A 13,609-nucleotide genomic window follows, 5' to 3' on the forward strand; every position below is an offset into this window, starting at 1 on the left:
TATTTCACCTTGAGTGATAGTTGCACTACATCAACATGGGAAAGCTCTTGCCATTTACCATGGGACCCAGTTTAAAAAGGCAGCATCTGCCTGTCGCTGCTGGGACCTTTTATATGTGCCTACCACAGTCTGTCTAAAAGCACCCGGTACCTTTTTTTGGAATTATGCAACTGGTTCATGCTGATCTTAAAATTTCTGTTATGTACTCTTGTTTGTTTATCTAGAACTTCTGAAAGTAACCCAACTAGTGTTGAGGGGCAGGATATTGTTGATGTAACAGCAACTCTCAAAAGTTGGTTCCAATGTGACTAAGGTTTTTCAGCTATCTTGCATGAATGGCACTAAATCAATGTATGGTACAATACCTTTCACAATTTTAAAAGTATGTGTTTCAAAGCAAAGTCATAATCTAGAGATGATGGGAAAAAATAGAATACAAATTTTAACACGTTAATAGCTTTGACCAAAAAGTGGCTCTATATTTTGAGTGGTTCGAAGGCTTATAGCGTAAAGAATTTTGATCTGTGTAAACCAGTCAGTTGATTTGGTTTACAAACCTGTCTTTTTAATGCTTTTGATTACTTCTTCAAACCCTTCGACCGCTTGATTCTATTTCTCCTAGTAAGTGTCTTGGGGCATTTATTACATTAAAGTTGCTATCTAAATGTGAGTTGTTACATTTCTCCATCTCCTTTTAAGACGCTCCTTAAAACTTACCTCTTTGACCAAGTTTTTGGTCACCTGTCCTAATACCTCCTTATGTGGCTTGGTGTCAGAAATTTTGTTTGATAATCGCTCCTGTGAAGCGCCTTGAGATCTTTTATTACGTTAAAGACGCTATATAAATGCAAGTTGTTATTCAGACAACCCCTGCCCCCCTGAACTTTATATAGTGTTTTATTTTATAAAACAAAATGGCTTATTTTCTCCCTGACTTGGAGAATAACTAAGTGAATTGCCGTTTGGTTTTTGCAAATGTCACTATGACCAGCCCACTGAGGTGTAAGACACTGGCCAGGATGGCACTTTACCTTTATTTCTTATTAGAGATTAGGATTGGAGGGGGAGGAAGTGATGATCGAGCTGAACTCAGCTGGGTCGCTGTGGAGACCTATGTTGGTGCGTCTCTGTCAGACTGGAGATAAACGTCATAGCTAATGAGGTGTTTTTAAAAAAAAACTTAATTTGAAATAAAGCATTACCAATTAACTCTTATACTCCAACCTCTCTTCAAAGCAATTTCCTCCCATGGGGAAAAATTAGTAATGCTGGGAAATTCCTAATAAGAGCAATTGAAAATCTCTTTGGAGCAGAGGGATACTCTGTCTTAAGAGGAACTGATTGTATGTTAAAGGAGATTGGGGGTAATATATTAGCATGGATTGGGGATTGGTTAACCAATAGAGAACAGAGAGTAGGAATAAACAGGTCATCTTTGGGTTGGCAGGTTGTAACTAGCAGGGTGCCACAAGGATCAGTGCTTGGGCATCAGCTGTTAAAATGTATATCAATGACTTAGATACATTGGACTCAGTTCCCTCATCTAAGTTTGCTGATGATCCAAAGCTAGGTGGGAATGTAAGCTGTGAAGAGGACACATAGAGACTGCAAAGGGATATAGACAGGTTAAGTGAGTGGGCGAGAAGGCGGCAGATGGAGTATAATGTGGGGAAATGTGAAATTATCCACTTTGGTAGGAAGAATAGAAAAGCAGAATTTTTTTTAAAAGGTGAGAGACTAAGAAATGTTGGTAGTCAGAGGGATTTGGGTGTCCTTGTACATGAATTGCAATAAGTTAACATGCATGTACAGCAAGCAATTAGGTCGGCAAATGCTATGTTAGCCTTTATTGCAAGGTGTTTGGAGTATGAGAGTCAGGAGGTCTTGCTGCAATTATATAAGGCTCTGGTGAGACCACATCTGGAGTACTGTGTACAGTTTTTTGGCCTCCTTACCTAAGGAATTTTTTTTTAATTTGTTCGTGGGATGTGGGCGTTGCTGGTGAGGCCAGCATTTATTGCCCATCCCTAATTGCCCTTGAGAAGGTGGTGGTGAGCCACCACTGCAGTCCGTGTGGTGAAGGTTCTCCCACAGTGCTGTTAGGAAGGGAGTTCCAGGATTTTGACCCAGCGACGATGAAGGAACGGCGATATATTTCCAAGTCGGGATGGTGTGTGACTTGGAGGGGCACGTGCAGGTGGTGGTGTTCCCATGTGCCTGCTGCCCTTGTCCTTCTAGGTGTAGAGGTCGCGGGTTTGGGAGGTGCTGTCGAAGAAGACATGGCGAGTTGCTGCAGTGCATCCTGTAGATGCACACTGCAGCCATGTTGCGCAGTTGGTATACTTGCCTTAAAAGGGGTGCAACAAAGGTTTCACTAGATTGATTCCTGGGATGAGAGGGTTGTCCTGTGAAGAAAGATTGTGTAGAATGGACCTATATTCTCTGGTGTTTAGAAGAATAAGAGGTGATCTCGTTGAAACATATAAAATTCTTAGATGGCTTGACAAGGTAGATGCTGAGAGGATGTTTCCCCTGGCTGGAGAGTCTAAAACTCGGGGTCATAGTTTCAAGATAAGGGATTGGACATTTAAGACCGAGATGAGGAGAAATTTCTTCACTCAGAGGGTTGTGAATCTTTGGAATTCTCTACCCCAGAGGGCAGTGGATGCTCAGTCATTGAGTATATTCAAGACAGATTGATAGATTTTTGGACACGAAGGGAATCAAGGGATATGGGGCTAGGGCAGGAAAGTGGAGTTGAGGTAGAAGATCAGTCATGATCTCATTAAATAGCTGAGCATGCTCGAGAAGCCGTATGGCCTATTGTTCCTATTTCTTATGTTAAGGTGACAGTATTTCAGGTCCTTCTCTGACGTGTTGCATGCTTTTTTATGGAGGAGCTGACCACCTATAACCTGCAGGTAAACATTTGTTCACCTACTCCTGAAATGACGCACTAGAAAGTGGCTAATCCAGACTGTCTGAAATGTAGATCTGTTAGAAGGCAGCATGTAAAATCCTAATATAAACATCTTGTTATAATGTAGATGTCTTGTTATGAGAAACCAATCTTGTCTTTCTAGAGCTTTGTTAATTCTTAAGAGCTAAAACTTCTTTAGATGAGCTGTCTGGTACCCACAATAATGAAAGCTGGCTAGAATTTTAACCAGATATTTGCTACGTAATTTTTTCACATTGAACCCAAACAACTCCATGAGCTCTGTGCAGTCCTCCTGTGGTCTATATGTCTCACTCTGCCTTATCTTCATAATTCTCACCCGTACCTTTTTATCCATTAAACAGCCTGAAGATTAGAGCAGCAAAGGAGGAGCTACATCATTGGAATGACTCCTACTGATGTATAGCTGCTAGATCATTATTGAAAGGAGATTAATCAAATGGCATGGAATTAGATAAATCATAAAGACCTCCCTTGTATTCCCTTCCAGAGAGTAAGATGACTGCCACAATAGTCTGATGTATGTATAGAATCAGACCAAGAGTGTGGTTCACTGTGCACATGCACCGCTCTTCCTTCAAGCTTCAAACTGGGGCAATATTTGAATTTCTCTGAATGAGAAGGCGTTAAGCCTGATTTTGAATTTGAGTTCGTATTCTGAACTAGTGTTATACGAAGGATGGACAGATCTCCCTGGAGGTTTTGAAGTAGAAGTTCTATATTTTCCACCTTCATTCTCCCAAAGAGATCTCCTGTCTTTGGACGACAGCCCAGGGAGTGATTTGTCTTGAGAGCTAAAGATACTCGTCCATGGAAGTCAGTCAAGAAGGCATTCAGGTATGTGAAAAGTCAAGGATGAAAAGAAGCCAATTGGCCCATTGAAGCTTTCAGTACTCCAGGCCTAGCATCTATTGCATTTTGAATCCTCCAAATGTCTTTGGCATCCACTACCTCACCTGGTATATTATTCCAAATATGTATCACCTTTTGAATAAAGCATAGACCCTTTGAAAGGGATTTCAATGGTTCACATCTAGTGATGGGTGAATCCTATACTAGTTCATTAAAAGGCATCTATTATCATTTAAAAAGCTTTAATTTCTCAACCTGTTCATAGCAGTATTGTCATTTTTAGTACTCAAGTGCATTCTATGAATTATTTTTCATAAATCTGCAGTTAATTTTGTTTATTCAATCACTAGCCTGCAGGCATCGTGCGTGATTCTGGTCTGCTGCAGGGTATTGAAGCAGTCATCATGCATTTTTATTTATGTACAGTGGCTTATGGCAGACTTAAACATTTATTTGTCACTTAATGTAAACAAAGAAGCATTGTTAAAAGAAATAAAATGCTGGTTTTATGATTCACTAACATCGCATTGTACTTTGGGCTGAAATCACTATTTTGAATTTATTTATTTCCATTTAGGAGAATTGTAACACAACCAGCTATGACTACAAAGTGATGAGTAGCAGCTTGCGAGTTATAGTCAGTGTCTTTACCACAAAAAGCTAATGTTCGAGGGGGGATAAAGATTAAATAATCCCTTATATCCACTGAAATACTAGAATTATTGAGGGGAATCTGAGCCTGCCATAAATTTAATTCCCTTGCCATAGGTGTCCACCTTGGGTTAGTGGTGTCATTCTTGCCTCTGATTCAGAAGGCTGTGGCGAGACTTGAGCACATCATCTAGACTGACACTTCAGTGCAGTATTGAGGGAATGCCGGAGGTGCCATCTTTCAGATGAGACTTTAAATCAAGGCGCCCTCAGGTAGGCATAAAGGATCCCATGGCACCATTTTGAAGAACAGCAAGGGGACTTTGTGTCCTGACCAGCATTATCCCTCAACCAACGTCATTAAAACAGATATCTGGTCACTTATATCATTGCTATTTTTGGGACTTTGCTATGTTCAAATAGGCTGTCACGTTCCCTTACATTACAAGTAGCTACATTTCAAAAGTACTTAATTGGCAATGAAGCACTTTGGGATGTGCAAGATGCTATATAAATGCAGGTTCTTTCTTCTGTTTTTCTATTGACTCCATCTCCTCCTCTGCAAACTGCTCAGGCTGAACCAGGTGATGTAAAACCTTGGAATTTTATTTGACCCAGAGCTAAGTTTCAATTCTCACAATATACATCATAAAAACCATTTCCACCTCACTCCCATTGCTGCTGAAATCCTTATCCGTGTCTTTACCGTCTCTAGACTCAATTTCTCTAATGTTTTTCTTGGCCTTCCATCCTTTACCCTCACCAACTCCAATTTGTTTAATGGTCAGCAGCCTGCATCCTTTACTGCGCTAAATCCCGTTCATCCATCACTCCCATCCTTGCTGATTTACATTGGCTTCTTGCCTCTTAATGTGTTAAGTTTAAGAATCTTGTCCTCATTTTTAAATCCCTTCATGGCCTTACCCAGCCCTATCCTCACCGCCCCCTCAGCCTTGAATTACCTCCTGCCTCCTTCAGTCCTGATTCTCGCTTTTTGTGCATGCTACCTTGGCCCTACTTTCTGGAACACCCTGCCTAAACCTTTCTACTTTCTAGAAACCTTCTCAAAACCCAACCTCAGTTTCCAATTACCTTTTCTAACTCTTGCACCATGCCTCAGTATCTGCTCCTTATTTTCATCTGCGTGCATGTAATGTGCCGTGGGATGTTTTCTGTTATAGGCACTATATATAAGTGCAATTTCTTTTTTAAAAACTGATCAAAGGTCACTCAGTTTGAGGTGGTAATAGGAGGGCTGCAATTGGCCACACTGCACCTAGGTCCCTGCTTCTGATCTCTGTCCAGCGACCCCCCCTTCTGAAAAGTGTGCAGATGTCAGGTGAAACAAGGATAGGGCCTTGCCATGGGAAGTGTAACTGAAATGGCTTTTGCATCAAGTTATTCCAAGAAAACCTAAAATGACTAGCTAATTGACGCTTTAATTTTTTACATCTGTCCAACAAAGATCAAATATAAGTACTGGTGAAGAAACATCTGGATTAGTTCTTGCTCTTCTCTGCTTTCTCCCCGCCCATAGGCCTTGGGTTATTTCACTCAGTCATGTGCCTTTTGCTGTCATAACAACTAGTGCTGCTCCCAGTGCGACTATGGTATTTACACAGATTTAAAACTTTATTTATTTTAGTTGTGTTGGCAATGACTGAGAGCTGACAGAAAATCGATTCCACCAGTTTATTTTGCATTCTGTACACTCAGAAATTTCAACGCCAGTTCTTTACCTCATACTCGAGTTATTTGAAATGATTACAAACAGCAATACACAGACAGGAGTAGCATGCTAGTGATTCCTTTCGAGCTTCACTCCTAATAAAAAAAAATCTAAGAACTGCAGCCAAACAGCTTAAATAAATTTGTTAAAAATAATTTAAACTTTGTCAGATGTAGTACAGTGAAGCATTGTTAAAACCAACTGCAGTCTATCAGTAGACATTTCAATTGTAACTGGGATGTGGAGATTAGCAATTGACCTAAGCACTACCCTTGCATTGTGCCCGAAGTCAAATTCTGCCCTCACTAAATGTACATGGGTTAGGCCTCAGCTCTGGGCACCAGACTTTAGGAAGGATGTTAAGGCCTTGGAGCGGGTGCAGAGGAGATTTACTAGAATAATGCCAGGGATAAGGGACTTTAGACATGTGGAGAAGCTGGGGTTGTTCTCCTTAGAGCAGAGAAGGTTAAGGGGAGATTTGATAGAGGTGTTTAAAATTGTGAGGAATTTTGATAAAGTAACATAAGGAGAAACTGTTTCCACTGGCAGGTGGGTTGGTAACCAGAGGACACAGATTTAAGATAGCTGGCAAAAGATCCAGGGGGGGAGATGAGGTGAAATGGTTTTATGTAGAGAGTTGGAATGCACTGCCTGAAAAGGTGTTGGAAGCAGATTCAGTAATAACTTTCAAAAGGGAATTGGACATATACTTGAAAAGGAAAAATTTGCATATCTATAGGGAATAGGAACAGAGGGGGGGGGGGGGGAGTGAGACTAATTGAATAGCTCTTTCAAAGAGCCGGCACAGGCACGATGGGCCAAATGGCCTCCTTCTGTGCTGTAAGATTCTAAGTGCTGTCATTAGGATTTGCAGAGTCCATATTAAAGGTTCAGTAACTCTGCTCCCATAGCTACTGCAGCAGTTCTCTGCTGTTGCAAAGTTTGGTACCGAAAACCTCTAGTCGCTGCACAGGCACTGTTGGTGTTTCTCGAAACACTTGGAGAAGATAGAGTCCTTTTACAGTTCACGATTTAGAGAAAATATTTTGAACAATACAACTTCTCCAGTCCTCTTCTCAAGGTGTTGAGTCATGATGGAAGTGCGGTCCTATGGGCACCAATTAGGCAAGTGGCCATTCTTCATGTGGATATTGGAAAGGCTATTCAGTCACGGGGGGCATGATCAGAGCTGAGGCCAGTCCTTTTCTCATCTGATGTCCACACACACACACTCTTTCTGGATTGGAATCAGGAGCAGAAATCCTGGCTTTTTTTTTTGCCCCCTCCCTAACCCCTTATGAGAAGCCAGTAATAGTGCTTTCATCTGCTGCCCTAACTTAGATCACAAGATAGACAGAGATGAAGGCAGTCATTCAGCCCATCTCAGCAGAAGCCGAGGAATCAAATGCTGGACCTTCTTGATGTGTAGGTCTCTGTACCACATATGGCAGAGCATTTCTCTGCTGAACTATCCAGGGTAGCCCCGAGCAACACTTGAAAAGTTCCACTGAGCCTGCCACTGTAAATCGGTCCACTTAAAAATGCCAACATTAAAGATAAAGTAAGTGCTCCACATTTATATTAGCAGAATAAAGGCTGCATTTTCTGGATTAAAATACATGACTGATCTTTATAAATACAGGAGAACCTCATTATTATGTACTTATTTTAGTAAGCACTAGAAAGACAGTGCATTATCAGGAGGGCTGTTGTAAATAAGAGCCTTTTCTCTCAGACGAGCTAGATAATGCAAATCCCTGCCCTGTTACTATTTGAAAATGAAGTGTTTGAAAACCGTATTGTTTCTGGTAGGCTGGGAAATGTGTCTCTGTTGAGTGGATATTACTGCTCTTTGTTTAAAAGGTTAGAATGTACTTTTCTCCTAAAACGAGACAAGACTTTGTTAGACTGTTTTCAAATTTGACTCGTGTTGAAGTCAGATTGCACTATGTATTTTCACTTTGCTGTTCTCTTGTTAAGAATGGGCTTCTCAGACTCTGCCGTTGGCTCAGTGGGTTTTGATTTTGAGCAGTGGAGCTACGATAGACGAGGAATGTCATAGATTTGACCCTTGGTATGTGCTGAGTTCATCTATCTCAGCCACATTAGGGGTGCTACAATTGATCTCAGTATTCTGGATTAGGGAGGGGAAAATTGGTCAACGTAACTGCATCTGATCACCATCCAGCAGCCCCTGCTGGAGGTATCGGTGAGTAAGAAGAAAGAAAGAAAGACTTGCATTTATATAGCACCTTTCACAACCTTAGGATGTCCCAAAATGCTTTACATTCAATGAAGTTATTTTCTTTTTGAGGTGTAGACGCTGTTGTAATTCAGGAGAAACTTCTTTACCCAGAGAGTGGTGAGAATGTGGAACTCGCTATCACATGTAGTAGTTGAGACGAATAGCATAGATGCATTTAAAGCAGAAGCTAAATAAACACGAGGGAGAAAGGAATAAAAGAATATGCTGATGAGGTTAGATGAAGTAAGGAGGGAGGAGGCTCGAGTGGAGTATAAACACTGGTATGGACCTGTTGGGCCGAATGGCCTGTTTCTGTGCTGTACATTCTATGTAATTCTATATAATGTAGGGTAAGGACATTTTTTTGGTTGGCTGTGATGGCCTATGGGTCGAATAGACTACCAACACTGACTGTGAAGACTCACACATCAAAAACGGCCATTTTGACGAGTAACAAGTCAGCTACTTCAGGGAGGGAGAGAAAAATGGCAGATTGTTTTTTTGTTTAAGAACTGACTCCTTCCCTCTTATTGCATAAGTTTTAGTAGTTTTCTCCTTGATTGCAGTGCCCTGGCTCCCAGCCCAAGCATTGTAGCACTCCCTCAGTGCTGCACTGGACGGCCAGACTAGATTGAGTCGGTGCGCCCTCAAAGTGATTGAGAAAAGCTGTGCAGCATCAGAACATGCTGATGTTCCTCCTCCTGTTTCTTGGCCCCTCCTATTTCTCGACTATATGCTGCCTCTCGGCAACATAATCCAAAATCATAATATCCAGTTCCACATGTATGCTGAAGATGCCCAGATCTACCTCACCACCACCTCTCTCGACCCCTCCACTGTCCCTCATTTGTCACGTTGCTTGTCCGTGAGCAAAAATTTCCTCCAACTAAATATTGGGAAGACTGAAGCCATTGTTTTCGGTCCTTGCCAAAAACACCGTTCCCTAGCCACCAACTCCATCCCTCTCCCTGGCCACTGTCTGAGGCTGAACCATTTGCAACCATGACCCTAAGATGAGCTTCTGACCACATATCCTCTCCATCACCCAGACCGCCTACTTCCACCTCTGTAACATCGTGTATCTCCGCCTCTGTCTCAGCTCATCTGCTGCTGAAACCCTTATCAATGCCTTTGTTACCTCTAGACTTGATTATTTCAATGCTCTCCTGGCTGGCTTCATATCTTCCACCCTCCATAAACTTGAGCTCATCCAAAACTCTGCTGTCCGTATCCTAACTTGCACCGAGTCCCGTTCACCCTTCGCTGCCCCATATTGGCTCCTGGTCCGGGAATGTCTCGATTTTAAAATTCTCATCCTTGTTTTCAAATCCCTCCATGGTCTCGCCCCTCCCTATCTCTGTAACCTCCTCCAGCCCTACAGATCTCTGCACTCCTCCAATTCTGGCCTCTTGCACAGCCCCGATTTTAATCGCTCCACCATTGGTGGCCGTGCCTTCAGCTGCCTAGGCCATTAGCTCTGGAATTTCCTCCCTAAACCTCTCCACCTCTCTCTCCTCCTATAAAACGCTCCTTTAAACCTACCACTTTGACCAAGCTTTTGGTCACCTGTTCTAATATCTCCTTATGTGGCTCGGTGTCAATTTTCTTTGATAACGCTCCTGTGAAGCACCTTGGGAAATTTTACTATGTTAAAGGCGCTATATAAATGCAAGTTGTTGTTGTTAAAAAGCTGCATGATCCAGATTAAATGCCTCATCCCCCATGACCAATAGAACTCGTGAACTCACTGCGCGAGGAACTAGGAGCGTAAAGATGCAACAATATAGCAAATCTTCTGGTGCACAAGGGTATTCGAAAAATACAGCCCCCCATTGAAATGTCTGCTCCACTATTCTTCCCCTAAAAGCTCATGACTGGATCAAAATGGCCCCCAATTAAATGTGCGATAGACTTGAAAGCAAGTGGCCGAAGAGATTGCTATTTTCAAGGGAGCTGTACGAGGGCAAAGAGGGTTCTACTGAGGGTCTTCTTGTACTACGAGTGGTTCAGTAAAAAAAAATATAACGAGCACAATGCCCCCGGTGCCGCATCTACTTTTCCCACCGGCATCTAATTTCCACAGCTGTAGTTCATCTGACTCAAAGTGGCTTGGTTGGACCTGCAACTGTGTAAGTCATTAAAGAATAAAACTAAATCTGTGATTGGGAATTACTTACCTTCTCACGAAAACCAAACTGGAGGGGTGGGGAGAGAGGAGGTCCATAAAACAATAACAACAGCTGAAGTTTAAAAAAAATGGGTTGGAGATTGATGTATCAAGTTTACTCTGGCAACGCTGAGCAAGAAGGCACGTATGTACAGGAGGCTTTGTCACAACAAGCTCAGAAGTAAAACAGGTACTAACGCGGTGTAGATGAACAGCTGCCTTTTCATTTACTGCCATTAACTTACATGGGTTTACATCCAGGTAGCAAATATTTCTTCTGTAAGGGGACTCACATCGATGCAGGATTTTTAAACTGCAAGAGAGGGCTAGAGTCAGTAGCAGTGGAGAGGAATGCCAGTGTGATATACCGCTCGACAGACAGTAAGGGATTGTAAAGCACACCAGAGGTTTACAGCACCGCTTTAATTAACAACTCGGAGGGACTGATACTCGGAATGGTTTCTGGGTAGGGTAGTGGAGGCAAACATTCTGGAATCGTTCCGGGGGCAGTTAGGTGCAATAATGGAAACATCTGGAGGAGGATGAGCTGGATGGTCTCCCTGAAATGTTAGTGATCTTGGTGAATTGCAGCAGACCGTTTGATATTGCAGTAAGCCCTTAAAGGGAATGGGCGTTGGAGCCCTTCAGAAAATTGACCAGTAAGAAGGAAATTACGAGTGCTCCAAATCTGATAGGAAAACAGATAACAAAACAGCAGGTCAATCAGCATCTAAAAGAAGAAAAGGACGGGTTTATTTCAGTTATCAACTGGCTTTAAGTGCCATTGGTGTTGACCAGGATAGGAATAAAGATTGTTCTATGTGAAATGAGGTTGGATCTCGACTCGCTCATTTCATCTAGCTGTCTAATTAAAAATAGTGTTGAAGGAAATAAATATTTATTAAGCACACAATACTGTAAATCGTAGCTCTCCCTGGATAGATACTGATAGTCTATACTCTTCTGGCTGTTGTGATTTAAAAAATATCAACTTAATTTCTTTGAAAAGAAATGAGCTCAGGTGGATCGCAGGCTGCTATTCAAAGAGGAACAGAGAGTTCCCTCAATGCCCCAGGCCAATGTCCTTCCCTCGACCAACACCCAACAAAAGCAGACTGATTGGTTATTCGTCACATTGCTTTATGTGGGATCGTGCTGCATGCAAGGTGGCCGCATAACAACAGTCACTGCACTTCAGAGGAATTCATTAAACTACAGCACAGTGAGATGTTTCTGAAAGATGTGAAATTTGCTGAATTAATGCATTTCTTTTAGAAATGTTTGCCTTATTCGGAAAATCTTGTGTTGAAAACAAACTACAAAAAAGAGAAACTGGACAGTTCAGCCAACATAGTGCAGCACACAACGATGTACCAGAGCAGCCAGCTTCACTTTCTTCTGAAAGCTCACTGTCAGTAGCTCACTGTTAGTAGCTCCCCCCCTCCCCCGATCCCTCAATTGCTAAGTGGACCGGCCAGTGTGAAAGCTGTCTCAGCCAACCCAGGTTCAGTCCTCCCTGTGCTGTTAGCTGATCTCGATCAAGGTGCAGTTCGGGCCATTATAATTGGCCACAGTGCCCCCAGGCTAGGGAGTGAGGAAAGTCAGCCAGGATTCATTTGCCTAATTCACGAATCAGTGATCACATCTGACAAGTGGACGTGTGAAGGGGATGTTAGGTGAGGTGGTGTTAGCTATGGCTCAGTAGGTAGCACTCTTGTCTCTAAATCAGAAGGTGGGGGATTCACAGTCCCAATCTAGAGACTTGAGTACAAAATCTAGGCTAACATTCCAGTGCAGTACTGAGGGGGTGCTGCAGTGTTGGAGGTGCCATCTTTTGGATGAGATGTTAAACCAAGGCCTTGTCTGCCCTCTCAGGTGGATGTAAAAGATCCCATGACACTGTTTTGAAGAAGAGTAGGGGAGTTCTCCCAGTGTCCTGGCCAATATTTATCTCTCAACTAACATCAAAAACAGTTTATCTGCTCGTTATTTCATTGCTGTTTGTGGGACCTTGCTGTGCACAAATTGGCTGCCACGTTTCCTACATTACAACAGTGACTACACTTCAAAAAGTTCTTCATTGGTTGTAAAGTGCTTTGGGATGTCCTGAGGTTGTGAAAGGTGCGATATAAATGCAAGTCTTTCTTTCTTTCCATGGCTGTGCTTGGCCACCAGGGTCCAGTAGTCTGTCGACATTTACTGTTTAGATTCACACGTGAAGAATGCTGACTTAGGTAAGGTACCAGTGGGTAGCCGGGCCCTGCGGAGCTGTACCCCAGCATGTCTCAGCACCTTCAGGAGAAAAGAGGGGGGAAATTGGCAGGAGAGGAGGTAAAAGGAAGTTTACAATTTAAATATTCTCTAACATAACAACAGCGACTACACTGCAAAATAATTCATTGCGTATGAAGCACTTTTCGAACATTTTTGAGCAATAAAAGAAAAACTTGCATTTTTATAGCACCTTTGACATCCTCAGGACATCCCAAGATGCTTCACAGCCAATGAATTACTTCTAAGGTGTAGTCACTGTTGTTATCTGGGCAGCCAATTTGTGCACAGCAAGGTCCCACAAACAGCAATGAGATAATAAGTTACTGTTTTTTTTTGGTGTTGGTTAGTGAATAAATGCCGGCCAGGACACCAGGAGCACTGTAGTTGACAGGGCCCTCGACCATGTCCGTCCTATTTCCCGCTCTTAGAACATAAGAAATTGGAGCAGGAGTAGGCCAATCGGCCCCTCGAGCCTGCTCCGCCATTCAATAAGATCATGGCTGATCTGATCCCAACCACAAATCTAAAGAACACAAGAAGTCGGAGCAGGACCCGGCCACATAGCCCCTGGGCCCTCTCCGCCACCCACAGGGCATTGACCGATCCGAACTCAGCTTCATGTCCAATTTCCTGCCCGCTCCCCATAACCCCTAATTCCCTTTACTTCTAGAAAACTGTCTATTTCTGTTTTAAATTTATCTAATGATGTAGCTTCCACAGCTTCCTGGGGCA

The 13,609-nt window shown here is 42.6% G+C and overlaps 1 protein-coding gene across 1 annotated transcript in view; it reads right to left on the reverse strand.

Moving 5' to 3' along the window:
• LOC137325135 (uncharacterized) overlaps positions 1 to 13,609 on the reverse strand; it is a 234,395-nt gene that overhangs the window by 7,272 nt on the left and 213,514 nt on the right. The gene's annotated exons all lie outside the window — the stretch shown is intronic.

The sequence above is a fragment of the Heptranchias perlo genome, chromosome 9 (genome assembly GCF_035084215.1).
Source record: "Heptranchias perlo isolate sHepPer1 chromosome 9, sHepPer1.hap1, whole genome shotgun sequence".
In the NCBI taxonomy this organism is placed as follows: Eukaryota; Metazoa; Chordata; class Chondrichthyes; order Hexanchiformes; family Hexanchidae; genus Heptranchias; species Heptranchias perlo.